Here is a 12,484-nt window from a genome sequence, read left to right as displayed (position 1 = left end):
CCTGTTGCTAGTTAGCCAACCAGCAACGGGCATGAAACTGTATGCAGATGGAGAAGGGCAATCACCCTTAATGGGCGATCAATGGTGAAGGGCAATCACCCTTAATGGGCGATCAATGGTGAAAGGCAATCACCCTTAATGGGTGATCAGGATATGCATAGGGGATTAAGGGGGGGGGAATACAAAGAACACAACAAAGCTATTCTCCAAGGCGCCTGAAGGCAGGACGAGAAGCAACGGATGGAAACTGATCAAGGAGAGAAGCAACTTAGAACTAAGGAGAAACTTCCTGACAGTTAGAACAATTAACCAATGGAACAACCTGCCTCCAGAAGCAGTGAATGCTCCAACACTGGAGGTTTTTAAGAAGAGACTGGACAGTCATTTGTCTGAAATGGTGTAGGGTTCCTGCCTGAGCAGGGGGTTGGACTTGATGACCTCCAAGGTCCCTTCCAACTTTATTATTATTATTATTATATTAACATCCAGCCTCTGTGATGTCCACTGGACATCCAGAAGTAGTTGGCATTTCAGGACCAGCAGTTCCTCATAGCAATCTATCACAATGCCCACAGATGAACAGGGCCTCACTCTCTTAAGCCCTGAATTTTCAGAGAAGTTAAATTAAGAATATTCCATACATGCATGGCTCTCTTTTCTCCTTTGAAAGAAATGTGAAGACCTTCAAGAGGCATCGCTGAGTGTTTACAATTTGAGGTCCACCAGGTACACTTTTCACTTTATCTCACCCAACAGCAAAATTCAGTGTGGTTTGTTATTCTTTTCTTATATTTCAAGGGGGAGGGAAATATTATAATAAATCTTTTTTTTCTTGACAATATTTTTATAGCATATATTTCTAAACCATTCTTTAATATATTATTTTGATTTTGATTTTGTTTTCTTTTTATAATCTTGTAGTCCCTTAATTCAGGATAGAGTTGGGGTGACTGGGTGGAGCTGAGCATTTACTGACCAGATGCCCTTCCTGAGGCCTACATGGAGTTCACAGCAGATTTTTTTTTTTCGTGCCCCAGAGAGAAACATCTGCTACTACCTAGGATTGAACTCTCAATCTTCCAAATGGGATGCAAGCTTCTTCACCACTAGGCCACTAGACTGCTCCAATTCTGATACCAATGAGGAAAACACTCCTAACTTTCACTTACTTTGGTTTCATCCCAAATCATTTCTTCACTTTTATCTTTAATTCCATTCACTCTGTTAAAGGCTTCTTGTTTAGCTCTCTTCACCTACTTCTAAAACAATTGTTACTTTGATCATTCCATATTTTTTCTGCCTCTTTTAACTTAACTGTTCTTTGCCCTCTTTGACTGTTTCATTCACGACTATATTTATACAATATATATTACCTAAAATTTTTCCCTCCTCCTCATTTTTAAGTAATTATTTTATATGCATTTTCCTTCAGATTCCTCCAAGGGTCCATTTTCATACCTCCCATTAATATAGTTTTACACACTTCCATGGTAATATTTTTTTCCTCCCATATTCAGAATAAGCATTTTCTAGGCAGAGGTTCACCAAATAGTGACCATTCTCTTTTAGCCTTGGCTGTCCAGATGGCCTAATCCATTTCCTATATTCATCACATTCTCATGTCATTCTACACATTATTCTCTACCCTACCCTACCCTACCCTACCCCAGGACCCAACCATTCAGACTATTGCAGAATTTCCCCCTGAATTCATCCCTGAAAATCATTTCATTAGCACCTTTTACTGAAATGCAACATTTAACTATTTTGAAACTATAACTTCCTATTGTACTATCATATGCACTCTCAACAAAGACACTGGTTCATACGTTCTGACATATATTCCAGCTCTTTCACTCATAATTAAGTCTACTTCTTTAGTTCCCTGCATGTATCACTCCATAAGATTGTGTCATGTTCATTCAGATATATTAGATCCTTCCCTTTTCTCTTAGTTTTACAGGCACAGAACTTGTCTATTGTTCTGTCTTTCATTTCTTTCATTAATACATGCTTGTTTATATCACTGGTTGTCACCAGATGAGTCCATAAATACTAACCTCCACTACCCATCATGGCTTTCATCAATCAGTGGTTTCACATGATGTTTTTAATAAGATAAAGAAGATATAGGCTAGGTTACCAGTCTTAGCCTTTCTTACTACATACAACATTCCTTGCTCACAGTATTGACAATAAAGGTAAGTTTGGGCACATTTTGGCCAGTATACAGCAACTGCAACCAAAACTTAATTTTATCCCCAGCATGTTGACATCAGGATTTCTATTCTGAGACTATCTGCAAGCCAAACATACTGTTGCATGAATCCTGCCAATTAGGATGTATATGGGGTATACTGATATACAATTAAAATACAGTTTTTCGTATCCTTTTTTTTTTTAAAGTATACTTGAGAAATAACTGCAATTTTTCCAGATAAAAAATAGAAAGCTGTTTACAGTTTGAGGATGATTTGCAAAACATCTGAATATATATAGTATGCAAACGTTTGATTTATGGATAGTGTTATCTAATTACATCCTCTATACAATGCACTATAATGAGTCTTTAGTAATTCCTTTCCTTCTCGTTCATAGAATGCTTTTAATTGAGGCTTTTGAAGCAGCATTATTTTTATTAGTAAATTGGGAATGGAAGGTTTGGGAGTTGTTTTTTTAAAGTCCCTTCAATCTATTCCCTGTAGCATGTTTATGCCTGGCTTTTGTTAGCCAAGGGCAAAGACCTCCATCTTCTTTTGTCGAACATCATGGACATTTTTTGGATGACTGTGTCCCTGTTTAATATTTTTTTTTCACAAGGCATGCAGTGTTTCTGCAGATGCGCTAAGTATGCAATTCAAACTTTAAAGGATTCATTGTAGCACTGATGCAAGATTGCAGCATTAAATCGATCATAGCTTGCAGCCTAAAAAGGCACAGGGTGAATGTTCTTCACATCAGCAATCAGACTTTAAAAAAGGTTCCTAAAAAGGCTACTCCATCATTCCAAAGGATGTCTAGAGTGACAACTGTATAGCTTTGCATAATGCTGATATATAGGGTTGCTAACTTGAGAGAAAACAACAGCTTGCTGGCTTGCTTGTCTGCTTTTAACAGTATTTTGGCATCAGGTGGGAGATTTTTTCACAGCACACAGATCAGCATTATTATCAGCTTGGCTTGTAGCCAGGTAGCAAGTGAGAGAGGAGGACGAAGAAGCAGAGCATAAGATCAGCCAGAGTGTCTCTGGTATGAGCAACAACTATGGGAAATCATTGAAGAAAAAGTAGTAAGGGTGGCTGTTTTCCTCTACTCTCTGCCTGATTTTGCACCAATCTGCAACTGTACACTTTATACTTGCTGCAGAACATTGTGATTTGCCTTTTGTTTAAATGGGGTCACATCACATAAGTGAGATCAGATTGATAATGGGGTGGGGATGAGTGAGCTCCTTTTCCTTCTAATCCTGTTTTTAGACTGGGATGTTATAGTTGTCATACTGGGTAGATTGTTGAGTGTTTCAGTGCTGCTATTGAATGCAAGGTCAGCAAACAACAGACCATCACTCATTCAGAATTCAGTCCTGGATAAGCAAGCTGGCTTGGCATATGGTAATGAGAACCAAATTTACTTTCAGTGCAACCTCTAAAGGGTAATGATATCAGCAGCTCAGAGAGACAGCTGGGATGTTTTCAAGAAAGGCGATTCATACATTCATCAACCAACCACATTTACGTGGAGGCTTGCCTGTGGGAGTTTTGTTTCAGTTAACCAGCTTTGCAGCTCACAGCTTAGCCTCATAACCACTATGCTATGCCAGGTATCATGCATGGAATACCAGTCTAAAAATCAAAATCCTCAGATAAAGGGATGCGTTTCTACAGTGATCAAGATAAAGAAACAGCAGGAGAGTTACGGAGAATCTACATGCTCACCAGAGTTTTCCCAACCGTGAACTAAGCAGCACTGATAAAGATTAAGCATTACAGAGTGAACATGATTAAAGGCTCCAAGCCAGCATAAAGTAGGAAAGATTTTTTTTCTTTTTTAAAGAGAGACATAAAAAACAGTTCCTCTGGCCTGAGTACCTGATGACATATTTGGGCAATAACATCAAATGGGGAGGGGGGTAATAACAGCAGTGCAGAATAGAGTGTGGGAATAAAATAGGATTGTTAAAGTTTTACAGCATCTGCAAGAGTTCATTACTGGAAAAAGGCTATAATAACTAGTGGTTCCATACCCTAACTCAACATCAACACCAATGACATATTGGGAGAATGTAATTATCTTTAAATAAGCGTGCCAATTCCTGGGGCTCATCAGCTTTCAAAATTGTTAGGATTTGGAAGAAAAGCTGCTGGCTTTCCTGATACTTAAATACAGAAAGTTTGCAGGTGTAAAGAAAAGAATAAATTCTGAGAGATCTATGCCTTTTTTTCCCTAGGCATAGCCACAAGTAAAGATGCAATCATGACTCTATAGATTGCTTTAATTTTATTTTAACCCAAAATAACAAGGTCTCTTGTCTTTGTGTCTGATTTCAAATCTTTCAAGAAAAAAAAGAAAAAAAAAAGATATTAATCTCATTGTCACTAGCCAGTCCTCAATCTGAGGCCACTCAAATTTCTTACCTGCTCTTCCTTTAGCAGTCTGGATGGCCTCTGTGGGAATTGGGGCTCTGAGCTGAACTTATATAGGGACCCCTTGCTTCCTCTTCCTTTTCTCCCGTGAGGAATTCTCATTCTCATTATGTCTATAAGCACGGTAGGAAAAGGAGCTCAGATGATGGCATCTGAAGACTCCCAAAATGGAGGACCCTATCCTAGAAGAAATTCATTTTTTGAAATTAAAAATTTTAAAGAGTCAGTTTGGTCTAACAGTTAAGGCACCAGTCTAGAAACCAGGAGATCTTGAGTTCTAGTCCTGCCTTAGGCCAGTTGGATGATTTTTTGCCAGCCACTTTCTCTCAGCCCAACTCACCTCACTAGGTTGTTGTTGTGGGGAAAATCAGAGGAAGAAGGAGTGTTACGCAGTATATATGCATCACCTTGAATTATTTATACAAATAATGAAGATGGGATTTTAAAAAATCGAAATCTAAAAAAAAATCACCCCTCACTTCTCTCCCACATATGGTATTTTACACTGGTATCATTTTAAGAAAGAATATTTCCTAAGCTAGTGCTCAGTTTGGTAATTTGGAAGAAATGTTTTTTTTAGAGTTTTTGACAGTATTTTGGCATTTTTTGTTTGTTTATTTTAGCTATTTTTAGCAGTAGTAGAATTTGGGAATTTGAACAATTCATTATACACCCACAATTTACGAATAAATTAAAAGGCAATACATGTCCTTTACAATTCCTTATAACTGTTTACTTCCCTCCACTGAAGCATTGTTATTACTTTTTAAGATTATTAGATTTGCCTTTTCACCAAGAACTCAAGGTGGCTTACGTGATGGTTTTTCTTGTGCAAAGCAGCAATTATTTGAAGTATAATGGAATAACAAAATAATAGAGTTGGAAGAGACCTTGAAAGTCTTCTAGTCCAACTAAAGTAGGCTGGAGTGAATGACCCAGAGTGAGTTTTCATCGTTCAGGGCATACTAGAAACAATTTTTCTTAACTATCCTTTTATTTCCATTTATTGCTATTTTCTTTTCTCCATTCTTCCTTAAGTTAGCAGGATGTAAGAAACTTCTCCTTTTATCTAATAATTGTTAAGTTTCCCTAGGAACCTTTATCATGGCATTTTGTCAGAAGCTTTTCAGATATCCTAGCAAGCTTTCTCAATAAGACGGTATTTGAACACACTGTAGCTTACATGCCAAAAATTTAGAGAGAAAGGACTTACATTTGGCAGAATTACTGCAGAGTCTTTCAGTATTTGGTTGTAAAAAACCCTCCAGATTTAGCTTCATGATGCCTTGCAACATCGTGAACATGTCTATGTAGGATATGTTTGTTGTTTAACAACAATATGGAAACAGTCTGTTATTGTCAGCTTCACACGTGGTGTCATAAACACATTTTATGTGGGGTAGGTTTTTTTTTTAAACCAATTTGGAAGTGGTTTTCTATTGTCTGCCTCTAATGTGCTTTCAGCTTCCCAGTTTAGCCTAGAGCTCTGATGTGGACAATTTCTATCCAAGCATTAACCTGTTTTGATCTTGCTTAGCTTCCAGGTCTGGACAAAATCAGCCAGATGCTGACTTCCAACTCTGTTATTCTGCTGAGACTGATATTAATACCTAGATGTTAATGTGCAGTGAGGGTCAGTTTGCACCAGTCTAGAAAATGGGAGACTGTGAGTTTAGTCCTGCTTTAGGGATGAAGCCAGCCATGTGACTTTGGGCCAGTCCTGTTCTCTCAAAAGAAGAAGAAGGTAGTGGCAAGTCACTTCCAAACTCTTGCCAAGATATCTTCAGGGACCTGTCCAGACAGATACTAGGAATTACAAATAATTCAAGGGTGCATACATGTGGGGATACACACACACAAAGAGTAATGGTTGCAACCTTCATATTGGGTAACTGAGTCTTAATGCAGTTTTCATGCTTGTCACAAACATTTCTATTGATAAATAAATTATCCATTATTAAGCATGATATACTTAAGGTATTGCCCTCTTTTCCCCAAGATTTCATTCTCTGTAACAACAGCCTAAGAATGAAACTCTGCTATCAGTCTCCAAACAGCTTGGCTTTTAACTTCTTTCTATCTCTCCATCTCCAGATGAACTCATTGGCACTAAACAGCAGTCACAACTTCTGTTCAGCTTCAGATCACTATCCATATGTCAACATGATGTCATTGACTGTAAAGCACAGTACAAAGTATTCCTCTTTCTGACTAGGAGATGAATGCTCAGGCTCCCTTGCTTTGCTGCAAACATGGCTCTCTAGTTTGCTTTTTAATATCCTGTTTCATCAATGTACTGAGAAATGTCCTCAGTTTTGCCTATAGGACTGCGCTCCTTCATAGAAACATAGGGCTGAAAAGGACCAAGGAGATATGCTAGTCCCTGCTCCAGACCAGAAATTCTATTACTATTGTAGACAAATGGCTGTCCAACATTTGATTCAAAACTTCCAGTGACTGAGCAGGAGGCAGACTGTTCTAATTTCATATAGGAATCTCTTTCTGTAAAAATTTCAACCCATTGGTTTTTGTCCTATCTTCAGGCAGTACCAAGAATATATCCACACCCAATTCTCTGTGACAATATTGTGCGTCCCCCTAGCTTTCTCTTTTTTAGGCTAAACATAGGCCAGGACCGACCTTCCTTCCTTCCTCCCTCCCTCCCTCCCTCCCTTCTTGCATGCATGCATGTATGCCTATATAGCTGCCTGTTTCACAAAACAAGTGACTTTAACTGTTCTTCATAGGTTTTAGCCTCTAGGCGCTTTACCATCTTTGTCACTCTTCTCTACAAATTCCAATTCCCCAACATTTTCTTATATTGTGACAATCAGTACTGGTGCTGCATCACTTCCTGAGATTATCTAGATGCCAACCTGTGTTGACTCAGCCAAGCTTCTATAGGCTTTATAGATCACTACAGCACACTTCAGACTTACATTTAATTTGTAGTGTACTAGGATGCCTAAATCAAGGGTCCCCAATTACCGGGCCACAGACCACTAGTGGGCCATAGCCCATTTGGAACCAGGCCATGTGAGGGGTGAATGAGCGTGTGCACCGACGTGCAGCTCCACTTGCAAGAGTGGTGGGCACTTGCATTCACACACAAAGCTCCATTTGTGTGAACAACGGGGAGGTACGTATGTTCCTTGCTCACACAAATGGATCTATGCACTTACTGCTCACACAAAAACATCCCTTCTCTCCAGCCACTGGGTGCCAAGCCGGAAAGGTTGGGGACCTCTGGCCCAGGTGCTTCTCACAAGTACCATTGCCAACCTGGGTGCTGCCTGCTTTGTGAGTGTATTTCTGGTTCTACCTAGCTGTCTTCCATTTCTCATGATTAAATTGCATGTTGTTGCTTATAGTTCACATCTATCATTTTTTTTTAACCTTGAGCCTGCCTTCTGAAGTATAAGCAATTGTTCCCAGCATTGTATCAGCTGCAAATTTGGTGATCATCCCTTCTGTCCTTGCTTATGTTATATATAAAAATGTTAGAGTATTGGGCACAGGAAAGAACTCTGGAATACCTCACTGCATATCTTTACCAGTGTAGATGTAGATCCATTGAGGATCATGTGTCGTATATATTTGTTCAGCCAACTGTTAATCCATATGGTAGTAAGAACATCTATTCCACATTGATCCATTTTATCAAGAAGGTGGCTATAATCAGCTTTATCAATTGCCTTCCTGAAGTCTAACTATACTACATCCTCTAAATTCCCTTGGTTTTTTAATCTAATTACCTTGTTTTTAAAAAAGCAATAGTGTTTGTCTGGCATGACTTTTTTTAAACAAGCACATGCTGGCCTCTAGTAATCACCTTATTCCTTTCTAAGCACTTGCACAGTCACTGCTTGATTATTTTTTCTAAGATTTTCCCAGATACTGATATAAAGCTGATTAGTCTATAGCAGGGGTAGGCAACCTTGGCTCTTTTATGACTCGTGGATTTCAACTCTCAGAATTCCTGAGCTAGCATGGCTCAGCTTGGAAACCTCTCCCTTTCCCCTCAGCATGGCTGGCTCAGGAATTCTGGGAGTTGAAGTCCACAAGTCATAAAAGAGCCAAGGTTGCCTACCTCTGGTCTATAGTTTCCTGGGTCCATGTTTTCCCTTTTTCAAAGAATGAAACAATGTTACTTTATCTGCAGTCTTCTAGCAGTTCCCCATGTGCTCCCAGAGTTCTCAAAATTTAATCAGTAGTTTTGGGATCAATCTATGAGTTCCTTTGGCACTTGGGGTGTAATCCAACTGGTCCAAGAGCTTTGAATTCATTCATTGACCTGCATTTCCTTTCTGCCCTTTATAGTATGGATTCTGACTGGTAGGACCATTTTATTTTTTTGAGGGAAAAATGCAAATTAGAAATTAAGCAGTTCAAGTAGATTTTATCTTTTATCTTTTCCCACACAAAAAGTAGTGAATTTCTTACATAGTGGTTTTGAAAGTATCTATGAGTTTTATTCTTCTCATATCATAGAAATGCATCCCATCCAAGTTGCAGATCATGTCCTTCTAGTTATAACAGTCTTTTATGTCTGAGAATTATCCATTCTTTTAGCCATGTTAAGACATGTGCTTGATAGTATAAGACCCAGTCTGGTAATCCAAATCCTCCATTTTCTTTGGATTTTTGTAGCATTTTCAGTTTAATTCTAGCTTTCTTTCCTTGCCAAATAAATTTTTGAAATCAATGTATTCAAATCATCAAAAAATTTCGTCTCTATTTTTATAGGTAATGTTTGGAACAAGAAAAGCAGTTTTGGTAATATATTCATTTTCACAGTAGCTATTCTTCTTAACACTGATAGTTGTAAGTTTTTCCATTTTTTTCAGATCCAATTTTATTTGATTAAATAATTTTATGTAGTTATCTTCTTTTTATCGTTGCTAAAATCTACTTGAAAATCCCAGGATGGCTTTCAACGATGGAAGCGTTTGTTCACCCGAATCTAGTGCAATATGAAAAAAAATTGACATATAAGGACATTTTGGATACTGAAGGGAAACTAAAATCTAAACAAGAGCTTTTAAACCAAGGTATTGAATTAACACGGTGGCCTCAATTGCAAATGCAATCGAGATATGATAAAGATATGGAAATATATGGCTTTTATAAAGAATAGATAATATTTGATCAGATATTGTTGACCTCTGATGAAAAACTGATTAAGAAACTATATAACTTTCTATTAAATTTGAAAATGGAGGCTGAACAAGTGAAAGACAATGATACAATGGGCAAAAAATTATGGATATAATATAGAATCAAAGAAATGGCAAAATCTTTGGGAAAGAAATTATAAATTGACAATGGCAACTTCTTATAAAGAAAACTTATATAAAATGTTTTATAGATGGCACTTACCACCTGCTAGATTAGCAAAAATGTTTAAAAATATGTCTAGTAAATGTTGGAAATGTAACCAAAAATCTGGTACATATTACCATTTGTGGTGGAACCTGTGTTAAAGCAAAAAATGTTTGGACAAAAATACACACTTGGTTAGAAAAGATGTTAGGAAAACATGTAGATTTTAAACCTGAGCTTTTCTTATTAGGTATAATACCAGAAAAAACTGATAAGCAAAGTGTATATTTAACATTGTATGTACTAACAGCAGCAAGGATTGAATTTGCTCAGCACTGGAAGAATGAAGAAATACCACTAGATGAAGAGATAATCAAGAAGATATTGGACTGTGCTGAAATGGACAGACATACATTGAGGATCAAAGAGAAAGAAGATACAGAATATTTTCAAACATGGAATTTATTTTATAAGTGGTTGGAAAAAGGGGGTAGAGACTAAGAATGTAACTTGTATTATTAAGGAAACAAATTAACCCAGACAACATGATGTTTATCAAGCACTAATTAAATGTAATAATAGAAAATTAATAAAAACAAATTGGAAAAAAAAGAAATTAAGCAGTTCAGCCTTCTCCCTTTTAACCTATTATATCTTCTGATCAAGCAAACCAACCATTTGTTTGACATACCTCTTGTTCCACAGATGCCTTAAAAATATGGTCCATCACACAGTCAGACAGATGTTCAGATGGGATTCAGCATTTTTGTCTGCCTATTGATTCCTTCCCAAGCACCTGGGATAGGAAGATGTGGATGTTTGATATCTTCACAGGATGTAAGCTGTTCCAACTAAAGCTGTCTTTTGCAATTGACTGATGGTGAATTTGTCAATTTGAATAAACGTTTGTGGGACATTTTATTTTATTTATTTATTTAATTTATTGACCATCCATTTTAACCCAAGATAATGCTGGGTGGTTTACAATATTAAAAAAGATAATTTTTTGCAAAACCTTTACACAATAAGAACTAACTAATAAAAAGATAAATACACAACCCTAACAGAAAGATGGGGAGGGAGGGAGTAGAATGAGCCAGGGGAGAGGCGGGGGAGGTGGAATCTGTTATTAGTCTGTCAATCACCCCCAATGTGAAGACCTCCCATTGGAGCCCCAAGCCAATGGGCAGACCCAGGTCTTTAAGCTCTTGTGGAAGGTCAGGAAGGTTGGAGCTGATCTCACTCTGGAGGGTAATGGTGTGTCATTTGCATCAACCCTCCCAAAATAGCAGGGAATTATAGCAAGCATTGTTCATCGCATCAGGGTAGGAAAAGATTGCCTACTCATGCTTTAGAGGGGTAGCCAGTAGCTAGGAGGTCATAAATTGCACGATTTAAAGCTCAGAGCCCTGAGAAAAAGGTTCTGACATTCTGGCAAAGCTGGTCAACAACTCATATCTAAAACTATGTGTGCTCTGTGAGCTGATTTCATCCTCTGCCAACTTTGCTAAAACATTGTTTTCATTAAGTGCCCTGAAGTGTGCCTACTGAGTTTCAAACTTTAATTAATACCCACTAGAAACATTTGTAGGCAGGAGATCATTTGTAAGGAGACAAGACTGTTGATCGGGAAGTTAGCAATCCATGAAGTTTCCACATGTGATAAAAACTGAGGGCCAATTCCTACAATTAAAATGTTGCTCTTGATTTCCCGACACACTGGAAAAATGAGAAGGAAAAAGAAGGTGGAAAGGGAGGAAACTCCCTTAAATCTTCAAACTGTCATATTCTAGAATTTGCTCCATGCAAACAAAAGCAGAGGCACAAGTTTGCAACTTGTTGGTAAAAGCACAGCTCTTTTATGACAAATATGTTTTGTAGCACTTTTATGTGATTTGGGAAGGGAAAAGGATTATTCCAATAAATTGTTTACCTAAGTTGTAAAAATCAAGGAAATTGCTCTGCTTATATGTTCACAGCTACTAAATCTAAATTTATTGAAAGTCTGGATAGATTTGTGTTCCATTGGTCTCTTAAAACTTTGTTTGACTGCTCCACTCTGCATTTATTTCTCATAAAGGCCGTATAGGCTGCCTTCCTGTATGGCATTACATTTTAATCACTCTTTACATCCATCACCAGCTTATACCTCCTGAGGATCAATCCCAGAATTGGAGAGTAGGTTCCTATCTCCTGGGTTACACCCACCTTCATAAGTATCTTTCCTTGTGAAAATGTCTTTTTTGAATTATAGTAATCTCCTTTTTTCTCTCCCTTCCCCCCAAAAAGGAATAGAGTCTCTTAAATAGAGACTTGTGTTCTATTACGGCATGATGCTAAAATGGAAATGGTAATAATCATCCACAATGGTGGCCTTGAAAGCTCAGATTTTGATGGCATTTTTCTATCTATATTCTGGGACTAGTAGAGAAGGAGAAAGGACTAGTCATCGGACAACTAGAACTAAGGAGAAACTTCCTGACAGTTAGAACAATTAACCAGTGGAACAACCTGCCTCC

The sequence above is a fragment of the Protobothrops mucrosquamatus genome, unplaced genomic scaffold (genome assembly GCF_001527695.2).
Source record: "Protobothrops mucrosquamatus isolate PMUCROS unplaced genomic scaffold, P.Mucros_1.0 scaffold757, whole genome shotgun sequence".
Classification (NCBI taxonomy): domain Eukaryota; kingdom Metazoa; phylum Chordata; class Lepidosauria; order Squamata; family Viperidae; genus Protobothrops; species Protobothrops mucrosquamatus.
The sequence above is the reverse complement of the archived record's forward strand: the minus strand, read 5'-3'. Positions refer to the sequence as shown.